The sequence below is a fragment of the Erpetoichthys calabaricus genome, chromosome 5, assembly GCF_900747795.2.
Source record: "Erpetoichthys calabaricus chromosome 5, fErpCal1.3, whole genome shotgun sequence".
NCBI lineage: Eukaryota > Metazoa > Chordata > Cladistia > Polypteriformes > Polypteridae > Erpetoichthys > Erpetoichthys calabaricus.
The window spans coordinates 59422725-59435708 of NC_041398.2; positions in this window are offsets into that span (position 1 = coordinate 59422725).

Below are 12984 nucleotides of genomic sequence, written 5' to 3' on the forward strand. Positions count from 1 at the left end.
AAAAGCTTTATATATAACAGAGTTGGGCAAACTCCCATCCCATCCTTAGTACAAAGTCTCACACAAAGGAATGCCTGGTAAGAAATGGAAAAAATAGAGTAAAACAGAGAGGAGGTGTAGATTATATTTTGAACACTCACTGAAAATACCATACTAACTCTGTAAACAGAAAATGCACACACACATCTCGGTATTTTCTTTTTTTCGCCAGTGGACAACATCACACTTTATTGTGCCTAAAACCAAGAACATCAACTTTTGTATATCATTTCTTATAACAGTTTCTGTAGCTGTGGACAATATTCAGCCCCATATTCACAAGTGCTACAAACGGGCTGCCTGACTTTAATATAAACAGGCAATGATAGTGAAATCACATTTCAACCGTTCTTGCACACAGTCAAATACAGAAATCTCACTTGCACTATACCACAGTAGAGCAAGTGAATCGTCTGATTTGCAGACTGCAGCAGTACTGTGAAATTAATGTTCACCTTAGCGAACTTGCAAACTAGAAACACTCACTTGCAATGTTTACCTACACCCAGACAAAATCAGCATTAGTGTTTGCACTACATAGATTAAGATAAATGCTTTGAAGAGCTCAAACTGGGCAACTGGCAAGCTTATCTATAAATCACACATATTTGCAGAGTAAGGGTGCTTCCACACAGTTCAATTTTCCCATCTAATCGGCTTTTATTGCCGATCTAAACCCCAGTAAGTCTTTATAATACTACCGTCATCAATATGCACATCAATATGCACACCACCTGAGTTATCTACTTGCATCTCCAGGCAACAACACATGGAGGAGAGCACATAATTGTTTTTTTTTTTCTATTTACCCTACCTAACCAGTGTAACAAAGGTTAAATACGCTTCCATTTACAGCCACCCAGAATGTTTAAGTTATTATTTTATACTCTTTGTTAAATATATTATGAGGGCTTAAAGTTCTGGGAAATTTTTAACTTTTTACTTTCAGTAGGAGGCAGCACCATTCGAAGCTCAGAGTTACTTTACCCTTACACAAAAATGTATGTGTGGATTTGCGTGCGCTCTTCCTTCTGTAATAGCTGATGTTAGGTAGGGACACTGACTTTATTGTACAGAGTGTGGAGAACGGCCAGTGTCCATGCCTGGCCAGGACATCCCTTCTACTTATATTCCGGGGGAGCAGCCATGGACTCCTCAATACCTCCCCCGGGACGCTTGGTGGCAGCCTCCCTGGTTAATGATGATGCCTCAGTTTCCCACAGGGTTTCATGGGAGATGGAGTTCTTTCCAACCCTGTGGGGACCTGGGATGGCCGCCAGGGGGCGTGGCAGAGATAAAGCCCAGCTGGTATAATCATTGGGCCCACACAGGAGTGCAATTGGGAACAGGTGAGCATGCACCAGGAGCACTCCCGGGAGGGCCATAAAAGAAGTCAGCAACCACCACTCAGGGCCAGAATCGGGAGGAAGAGGACGAGGTGCCTGAGAGGAGTGGTGGTGCCAACGGAAGGATTGCTGTCTTGAGAAAGAGGTACTTTGGGACTGTGTTATACCTGTGGGGTTCACGGGGAAGACATGCCCCACAGGTGAAGAAAAAGATTTATTTTTGTTGTGTTAAGTGCTTGTGGGACTGTGTTGGGTCTGTGGGACATGGGGAAGACGTGCCCCACGGCTGAAGAGAAAATAAAAAGATTTGTGTTCAATTTTTACGTGCCTCAGTGTGAATCTGTGCCGGGTCAGATGCTTATATAGCGCCTTATTCACAAGAGAATTAATTTAGTTTTATAAATCATTTATACTTATTTATTTTATATAACTGTACATGCATGTACTGGTGACATTCTCTATATATTTTATAACAACATAAAATAATTTGCATTATGGTAAATTTTCTGTGGCTTTTTCTTATCATCAAATAATACAAACCACCGAGGACATGATGTGAGCAAGAAAGTCTTTGAGTAGACAGCATTAATAAGACATTGGCTGCTTTACCTGTAATACCTTGTTATTGTCCCCTGTCAGGTGTGCTCATGAAACCCGCTTTTAGTTAGAATTTTGTGAATAATTTTCTTTTGTAAAACTGCATGCGCAACATGTACATTTTCTACTGTATGTAAAGTGCAGAGGAAAGGGAAATAATGAACATCCTCTTATTGGAAGTTATCAACTGATAAAGCTACTTAGCAGTACAGATCTAAAATCACACAGCACTGTTGTCCAAACTACGTGGATCTAGTAGCAGTTTACTCTGCTTAGAAAAATTTACACAAGAACAGGACACTGAGCCCAACAAACCTTATCAATCCTATTCACTTCCCCCCAAATAATCCTAACGTCCAATATTACTTGCAAATGTATTCCATGTGCCTATGGTTCTCTGTGTCAAAAGAAACGTACTAATGTTTATGCTAAATTTACTCTTAACGAGTTTCACATTGTGTCCCCATGTTCGTGCTGAAATAATCTGAAAGTAACAGACTAGTTCCACTTCATTAATTCCCTTCATAATTTTGAATCACTTCAATCCTAATCTAATTGCTTAAACTGAAAAAGCACAACTCTTTTAATATTTCCTCATAATTCATCCCCTGCATTCCTACTATCAGATTAATCACTCTTCCTTGGATTTTTCCAGCACTTTTATGTCTTTTTTGTAACCCAGAGACCAAAACAGTACTCCTGAGGAGGCACCTCACCAGTGCGTTACAAAGTTTAATCATAAACTCCTTTAACATGTACTCTACACATTGTGCTGTATAACCCAACATTTTGTTAGCGGAGGAGTGCCTGAAGCCATTTAAGTTAAGCCATTAAGTTTTTGTGCTGAGTTCACTTTAATTCCTACATCCTTCTCATTAGAAGACCTTTCAAGTTTCAGAACTCCTATTATGTATTCAGATCTACCATTTTTACTTCCTACGTGTAATATTTTTCATTACTTACATATTCCTGTCCAAATAATTTATATTTAATAAAAAATAGCAGCATCCCTAGCACTGACCCCTGAGGGACACAGCTCTTAACATCCCTCAATTCTGATAAGATTCCACTCACCATAACTCTCTGCTTCCTGTGATTTAGGTAATTCTGCACCTACCTACACGCTACACCCTGAACTCCCACTACTTTTAGTTTGATGTCCAAGCTCTTATGTGGTACCTTATGAAATGCTTCCTGAAAGTCAAGATAAATAATAACATATGCTCCAATTCGATTACTGTATAGTCTTTTGCTGCTTCCATTTAGAATTCTAGCAAGTTAGTAAAATATAAATTTCCTTGTCTGAACCCTTGCTGACTTTTCGCTAAGATTCCTGTTCTTGCCAAGTGCTGCTCAATCTTTTCCTTAAGAATTCCTTTCATTAATTTAAATGTGGTGAACATTAAGCATACTGGCCTATAGCTACTTGGATCCATCTGATTACCCTTTTTATATAACTACATAATATTTGCAATTTTTGATTCCTTTAGAATTTCCCTAGTACACAGTGACTTGCTAAAAGGTGTGTTAGGGATTTGTGAAAGTACTCACTAACTTCTTTAAGCACTTGAGGATACATATTATCTGGTCCTGGTGATTTATTTGATCACAGCCTGTTTAATCAGAACAGTACATCTCCCTCTACAATTTCAACATCATTCAGCCCCTCCTTAGAAGTCCCTGTTACTGCTGGGAGGTTATTCACTTATTCACATTTGAAGATTTCAGAACCATAAAAGTTTAGAGCATTCACTATTTCACTATCATTATTTTTTAATTCCCCTTTACTATTCCTTATGCACTTCACCTCCTTCTTGAATGTTCTTTTACTACTAAAATACTGAAAGAATCTCTTTGGGTCATCTTTCAACTTATCTGCTATATTCCTCTCTAACTGCCTTTTAGCTTCCATCATTGTTAATTGTTGCCCTGATGTTCTCATACACTCTATGGTTAATGGTTGGTGTTATTAGTCTTATACACCTTATACAGCTGTGTTTTTCTTTTCAGCTCCTTCTTCAAATCCTTATTAACCCAAGGATCCCAAAAATATCTAATCAGCACTTCACTCCCAGATAATGAAGGCTGGAACAGGGAGAACTTTGTGGCCGTTCTGCGGCGGTGGGGGGATGGAATAGTAGGCTGTTTGCTGCTTGTCTTGACCGGCACATTTACAAGACAAAAGACGCTGTAGGAGAAGTGTGAAGGGGTTTAAGGTGGGCCGGATTTACAAGTTATTTCATAGGCTTTGGTAATTCTAGTGTTAAAAATTTTTTACATGTAATGCAGGACATATACATGCCTAAATTTGGAATTAATAGGAAATTAAAAAAAACTCCACAGTGGATTAATAAAGATTTGAAAAAGAAGCTGCAAAGGAAAAAACTGCATTATAAGACTAATGACTGCAAAGTGAATCACAGAGCATATGAGAACATGAGGGCAACCATTAAGAAGGATATCAGGGAGGCTAAAAGACAGTTGGAAAGGAATATAGCAGATAAGGCGAAAGAAGACCCTAAGAGATTCTTTCAGTATTTTAGTAGTAAAAGAAAAGCCAAAGAGATGGTGAAGTGCATCAGAAAAAGTAAAGGGGAAATAAAAGATATAGACAATGAAATAGCAGATGCCCTAAACTTACATTTTTCTGAGGTCTTCACAAGTGAGCTAGTGGATAACAGGACTACTAAGGAGGTACTTATTGATTTGGAAATTGTAGACGGAGAAGTGCTGCTCAGATTAAATAGGCTGAAATCAAACAAATCACCAGGACCAGATAATATTTACCCTCAAATTCTTAAGGAGGCTAGTGAGTACATGTATAAACCCTTGACACATGATTTTAGGAAGTCACTCAGCACTGGAAAGATTCTGAAGGACTGGAAAATGGCAAATATCATCCCATTATATAAAAAGGGTGACCGGGGCAGATCCAAGTAACTATAGACCAGTAAGGTTAACATGCATCACAGGAAAATTAATGGAAGGAATTATTAAGAATAAGATTGAGCAACACCTAGCAAGGACAGGAGTTATTAGGAACAGCCAGCATGGGTTCAGAAGAAGAAGGTTGTGCTTTACTAACATGCTGGAAATCTATGAGGAGGCAAAAAAAGGATATGATCAAAGTGGAGCTTATGATATAACTTATCTTGACTTTCAGAAAGCATTTGATAAGATGCCACATGAGAAGTTGGGCATTAAACTAAAAGAAGTGGGAGTTTATGGTGATGTTTTTAGATGGATGCAGAATTGGCTCAAACACAGGAAGCAGAGGGTAATGGTGTGAAGAACCTCATCTGAATTGGGTGATGTTAAGAGTGGTGTTCCACAGGGGTCAGTGCTAGGGCTGCTGCTTTTTTTAATATATATAAATGATTTAGATAGGAATATAAGTAACAAGCTGATTAAGTTTGCAGATGATACCAAGATAGGAGGATTAGCAGATAATTTGGAATCCATAATATCATTAAAGAATGACTTGGATAACATACAGGCTTTGGCAGATGAAATTTAATGTCAGTAAATGTAAAGTATTACACATACGAAGTAAAAATGTTAGGTTTGAATACACAATGGGAGGTTGGAAAATTGAGAGTACACCTTATGAGAAGGATTTAGGAGTCATAGTGGACTCTAAGCTATTGACTTCCAGACAGTGTTCAGATAACATTAAAAAGGCAAACAGAATGTTAAGTTATATAGCACGATGTGTGTAGTCCAAGGAGATTATGCTCAACCTTTATAATGCACTGGTGAGGCCTCATCTGGAGTATGTTGTGCAGTTTTGGTCTCCAGGCTATAAAAAGGACATCGCAGCACTAGAAAAGGTCCAGAGTGGAATGAGTGACTAGGCTCATTCCAGGGCTACAAGGGTTGAATTATGAGGAACGATTAAAAGAGCTGAGCCTTTTCAGTTTAAGCAAAAGAAGATTAAGAGGTGACATGTTTGAAGTGTTTAAAACTATGAAGGGAATTAGTACAGTGGATCGAGACTGTTATTTTAAAATGAGTTCATCAAGTACGTGGGGACTCAGTTGGAAACTTGTTAAGGGTAAATTTCGCACAAACATTGGGAAGTTTTTCTTTACACAAAGAACAATAGACATTTGGAATAAGCTACCAAGTAGTGTGGTAGACAGTAAGACTTTAGGGACTTTCAAAACTCAACTTGAAGGTTTTTTGGAAGAAATAAGTAGATAGGACTGGTGAGCTTTGTTGGGCTGAATGGCCTGTTCTTGTCTAGATTGTTCTAATGTTCTACAGAAATTGGGCAAAATTGTCATTGTACCAAATTAATCCTTAGGGGTCATTGACCTAAATCATTCCTAATGTAAAAGCAGGTGTTGAGAGTCCGCTACTCTCCTTACCAGAATTTGGCGTCGGTTCTTCTTGGCTTGTGGGCAACCTCAGTAGCGTAGCAGACTGAGTCTTCGTTGTGTGGAAAGGCACACAGAGATGGTCACCCCAGTTTGTAGACTATTTGCCAATTATATTTTATTTCTTTAATAATACAACAGTGGAGATACCTCACTGAGCTATCCAAGAACACTTCTGTCTTTTTTTTTCTCTCTCTACTCCACCCACCAAATTTCTCCTCCCTTAAATAATCCATCGATTAACTTTATTGCAACTTCCTGACATGAACTCCTGCTTACAATAATACACTGTAGACCCAGCTTGTGTTTAATGCGGACATTCTGTAGCTTCTTTATAATATTATTATTATTATTTGCTTGGACAAGATTGTACCTGTGTTGTGTGTTGTCTCTCATGTGTTTGTTTTTCTTTTTGTTGCTCATTGTGAATGGAGCTAGTTCATTGCTTTGTTATGATTGCTGAACCCTCTGACATTTGACTTAGGCCTACTGTCAAAGAACTGATGGGGTATGACCTGGGTGAAAGTTAAGCATCTGTCTCGCTGCTTCTATTGGAAATACTTCCTCACCTCTGGTGTGCTCCATTTTGTCTACCTCAGTGGACACAGAGAAGACCCTGGAGACAGGGAAAGCACAGTGGTTTTGTTGGTGAGAATTGGATTTCATCTGACTTTGATTTGTGGGATAGATGCGTTTTTGCTGAGTGTTGATCGGATCGTCGCCATGTTGTTTCCTGGTGGTCTCTGGAGCCTGCATATTCTAAGGTTATTGAGCAGTCTTCCACTGATTTGGAAATCAGCAGAATCTGTTGAACTGTTCAAGTGTCAACCTGGATCGCATTGGTTCAGACTGGCATTTGGGTAGCACTGTCATCTGCTTGGTTTTTGCATTGTCATTGATCTGTATTTTGTTTTAATATTTCATTTTATTCTATGTTTTATTGTACTGTGCTTTGTGACATTTTTCTGTAACAGGCGCTTTATAAATACATTTTTACATACTTTTACTTATTTACTTTGGCATTGGCTCCATTCTAGCCTTTTATATTTAAATCAAAAACAGTTTTTATGCAAATAAAAATCAGTTCTATACTAAATGTGGTGGCAGTGAGCCTACAATAATATCCACAGTTGGCTTATCAGCGTATTATATCATATCATACACAAACTCTGCTTTGATAACTCTTTTTAAGCAAAATCCAAAGATCAATGTAATTAAGATGTATGACAAAAGACTTAATTATATAAAGAGACATTGATTTTTGGTTTTATTACACATGCAAAAAGAGGACAGCTTGAAACCCATGACCAATAAAAACAACCCATGCATCACGTGCGTTCTTTCAAATTAGGTAACAAATAACCTCTGTAGATCTAAAATCCAATCTGTTTCTTTGTTTTTTCTTTATACACAGCTTTGTTGTTCAATGCATAGACTTGAAATTTGGCACAGTGTTGTGCAAAAGTCTTAGGCAGTTTGCACAAATAATTGTTTTAGATAGTTCTGTATTGGTGCGTCTAAAGAAGAGTGTATTTTAGAGTTCCAAATATTTGTTTCGCAAAAAGTGAAGAAATAAAATAAGAACTTTGAATGCCTTTAAAGAAAGAAACTAACATAGCAATAGATCAATTTTGCGGTTAAAAACATGAAACTTTTGTAGGCATAGTGCCCAATGCTTGACTGAGCAAATATAATATTTGGGTGCTAATGATGGATAACATAATGTGTAAGAAGAGCCAAAGTGATTAACTAAAACTAAACAGCTGTGTAAAACAGTGTTTCTCAAGCTTTCTGATGTCACAACCCATTTTTTTCCATGGTAGTGTCTTGGTATGATTGTCGGTGCAGTGACCCACCACGGCCCGCTTGTGACCCACTTGGCAATCACTGTGACTCACTACTCTTATAAATCATTGCAACCCGTGACCCACCAACGACAGCCTAGTGGTTGACAAACACTGGTGTAGAGGGAAAAAAATGGACAAGGGGCAACCATATGTGAGGTAGCAGTAGATGTGGAGGTTAAACCTGCAAATCTTATACCATGTAAAAAGTAAGGATATTGAAAAGACACAAGTTGGTCACTCTGAAATTTCAAGTTTTCTTCCAAGCAGAAATTTGCAACAGATATGGTACACTGGCTGTGCTGTCCAAGCGCTTCTGCAAAAGCACAAAGAAAAATAGGCAAGGTTAAGAACCAGAAATGCAGTGGAGTTCAGCAAATGAAAAATTGTGGGAGTCCCTTCAGTCTTTATGGCTCAATTCTCCAACACCTCCTGAAACATATTAGGGAAAGTTATTTGTCCCTAAAACAGTTATTTATAAGGTTTTGGAGTGGGATCATTTATCACACTTTCTAGGCTACCCTGGTATTTATAAGACTCTGGAACTTTATACAACAATGTTTTGGTGACAAAATATGGCTCAAGATGTTAAAAGACTTTGTGAAGGAATGTGACACTTGTTTTCATCATAAATCCCTGTCGGGAACACAGATGGGATTTTTGTATTGATTGTCCATCCCACATGAATTTGGGAGAATGTAACAGTGGACTTTGCAACTGATCTTCCTGTCACTAAGGATTACACTATGGCTTTGTAGATCATTTTTCTAAAAGCGCCCATTTTATTTCCATGCATTCCCTCTGCAGCTCAACTGGTGGAAATGTTTGTTGCACATTGTTTGAAATTGCACAATAATCCTGTTTGTTCTGTTAGGGATCTCTACGTTTCTGGAAGGGGTTTTGTAACAAAGTTGGTATTCAAATTAAACACACCTTTGGTTATCACCCAGAGTGTAAATGGCTACATTAGAGGCTTGGCAGAGCATCATCAGAGAAGATCCCCAGCACTTAAACATGAACCCAGCATATGTAGGCTTAAAGAGAAGGACACTTAAATAATAAAAAAGACTTTATGGCCAACACCCTCCAAACCCCAACTTATTGACCCCCCCTTGCACCCCCATCCCCTCATTTGCTATATATTGCCTTTGACTCCTGTATGTCTAATCATTTTCAAATATGCAAACTGTATCATAGACCTTCACTTTCATATACATGTGTATATATATATATATATATATATATATATATATATATATATATATATAGTCACACAAGTGCAAATGGGATGCAGCTAAAGGGATCAAAAGAAGGCAATTCTCTGTCAGGGGGTGGCAGAGTGCACTAATACTTTCTCTTATGTCCCCGCAGACCAAATGTGTGAAATTCCACCTAACTCCCATGACCTCGCTTCCGGTTACGACCCAGAAGACATCAATTCCGATTACACCCCAAAAGACGTCACTTCCGGTTCCGCACCAGGGGCCTCATGCATAACGCCATGCGTAGAATTTGCACTATAACATGACGTAAGCAGAAAAGCCGAAATGTACTTATGCACATAAAAATCCAGATGCAGGAATCTGTATGTTCGCCAACTTCCGCGTTCTTCTGCTACATAAATCCCGCTCAGCGTGGAAATAAACGCACGTGCACGCGCTTGCTCTGCCGCCCCAACTCCTCCCAGAATTACGCCTCTTTGAAAATTCAAATCAATATAAATAGCCCTTAAGCCCAGCGTTCTGTGAAAAGGCAATGGCAAAAGTACGAGGAAAAATAGAAGAATTTCAGCAAATACCAAATGGAGGCAAAGAAAAACATACTATTTGTTGGTTTAAACAGTTATATAAGCAACAAAAGGAAGCTGATCGAGTGACATAGCATGTCAGAGAAACTCGAAAGCTCAAGTTCACAAAGTTGCACAGTGCCCGAAATAAAAAATTTGTCACATATCAAAGTCGGCATGAAAAGAGACTCGTAACCCAGCACTTCTGGGTGTGGCGGAAGTGCTGAGGGCCAGGGCTCCTCAGGCATTCGGGTGCACCCTGGCGGTGATCACGGGCCCCTATAGGGTTGAGCTTCTAAGCTCAGGTCCCGTGGTCCCCAAAGCCACCAGGGCAGTTGCCCTCTCATGGTCTGGAGGAGGCATAAGCCCTCCTCCGGTCCTCCTGGGCGTCCTGGCTGGGTACCACTCCCAGCCCATCGCTATAACATCCATCCATTATCCAACCCGCTGATTCCGAACACAGGGTCACGGGGGTCTGCTGGAGCCAATCCCAGCCAACACAGGGCACAAGGCAGGAACCAATCCCGGGCAGGGTGCCAACCCACCGCAGGATACACACAAACACACTCACACACCAACCACACACTAGGGCTAATTTAGAATCGCCAATCGCTACAACATATACATAATATATATATGAGTTTAAAAGAACTCATAGATATCCTCCTCATCAGGGCTCGAGAGAGCACAGCAGAGGTCTGCACAGGACAAAAGAGAACAGAACAACAGGTCAGTGACATTGACTTTAAAGACTCGTAACGTGCGATGAATGCTTTACGCAGTACAACAGCTGTTGAAACAACAGTCTTCTGTAGATATAACATTCGGAAACACGTACACCCGCACAAAAACAGACAATTAGGCATGTGTTTTGGGAGTGCAGTTGGACACAAGAAGTGTGGGCGAATGTGGAAGGAGTTTTGATAATGGTAAAAGATTTGGTTGTTTTGTTGTATGGTTTAATTTTGAAAGAGGGGGGTCTAGCTGCAAATAGTAGCAGTTCAAGGGAAGACTTTTGATGTGGCTTATTATTAGCATGACAAAGAAATGCATATGGGATGCCAGGTGTATCCTGATAAAGAGGTTTGTGACTGGACATGTGCAAGGGGTAAAAAAGACTTTGGAAAATGAGATAGAAAGGAAAATTAAGAGAGAAATTGAGAAGTGGGGTTTCACAGCAGATAAATAGAGATAGAAAGGCTAGAGGGTATTGGGAAATGGGAAATAGGGCTTTAATGGAAATTGATTTTAAATCCGAAAAATATGTGTGTAGTATGGATATTTGTGGGATTATGTTTTAAGGTTAAAAAATGAAAATGAGAAAATGACTATTCCTCAACAAAACTGTTTTTGTTGTATGGGGTGATGGAATTGTTGTGGTTTGTATTTTGTAATTTGCGAATAAAACTTATTTTACAAAAAAAAAAACACACATGAATGTACTGTACATGAACGTGCAAAGTTATTTTTTATAAACAGTTAAAATAACTGTACAGCCAATTCTTCAGTAACAAAATAGTGTAATATGGTAGCCATCTATGTTTTGTAATAGATAAAAACAGGCGTTGAAAGCAGTACATGACTGATTGCAACATTTTCACTCTATCTCTGACTGGCTATTACTGTGTTCTGTTTATAAAGCTTAAAAATATGCCATTTAAATAATAGCATAGCTGTCCTTTTGTATTTGTAACCTGAACATAAGAAAGCTATATAAGAAGGCATATAAAAAGTGATGAGACAAAAAGTAATGTGTATTACTTTAACTGTTGCAATTGTGTGTTCTGTATAATATTTTTAACAAATTTTTCCTTTTTTCATTTAAATGACCTTTCATTGTATTACAAGTTACAAGAAGTATATATTCCCTGCAAGCACTTAAGATCAAACATTTCATTAACAACTATAAATTATGCATTTGTTTTTTGGCATACACAAAGTATTTATTTTCCAAGGAGAAATGCTGTATTAACTCAGATTCATACAAATGCATGGGAACCCTTTTTTGGCAACAGAACTATAAGTTTTTTTAACAAATTCTGGAAGAAACATTTCATTGGCTGCAGTCCATTTTATATACACTATAGGGAATGAACCCAGTTCACTGCGACATGTGTCACATTAAATGTGTTTTGTTTTACATTTTGAATGATAATGCTCTTTAAAATCAAGACGCAATATACAGAGCATGGGTATTGCAATCCTATTGTCCAGGCTGTCTTTATGGATAACATTTAGTTTAGATGGTTCAAAATTAAATAAGGCACTGCACATTGTGGGATATGGCCATTCATCCCGGCCAATACCCCCAGGCCACTAAATGGAGCCCTTCTTGCAACGTGGAGATGCCCTGAATTCAATCAGGCCATCATGGACTATGGAGTTTTAATACACAGCCCTGCTGGATAACGTCGGGGCCGACAGGGGACACTGCAGTGAGACACAGACAAGTTTATTTTCCATACAGCCCGGAAGTAAATCCTAGTCACATGGTTGAAAGAAATAAAGTGCTTCTGGGCTGATGAAGGAAAGTTGTTTTTACCTGACCCGGAAGTGATAGAAAGTCACATGGACTGAGGGACAGAAACACTTCTGGGTCACAGACTATAAAAGGATTGTGGGAGATCTCAGATGGCGAGCTGAGTTGGGAGGCAGGGTGGCTAAGCGTCTGGGAGAGTGGAGGATTGGTTATTGTTATTTGATTATTGATTTGTTATTGAGTGTAGTGGAGTGGTGGTGCTTTGTGCACTTTATTATTATAATAAATATTCATCTTTGGACTTTTACCTGGTGTCTGACATCTGGTCTGAGGGTTCAAGGGGTCGACAGTGCCTCTATCTGTTCCAACATACAGTGCATCCGGAAAGTCACTTTTTCCACATTTTGTTATGTTACAGCCTTATTCCAAAATGGATTAAATTCATTTTTTTCCTGAGAATTCTACACAATGTGAAAAAAGTTTACTTGAGATTTTTGCAAATTTATTAAAAATA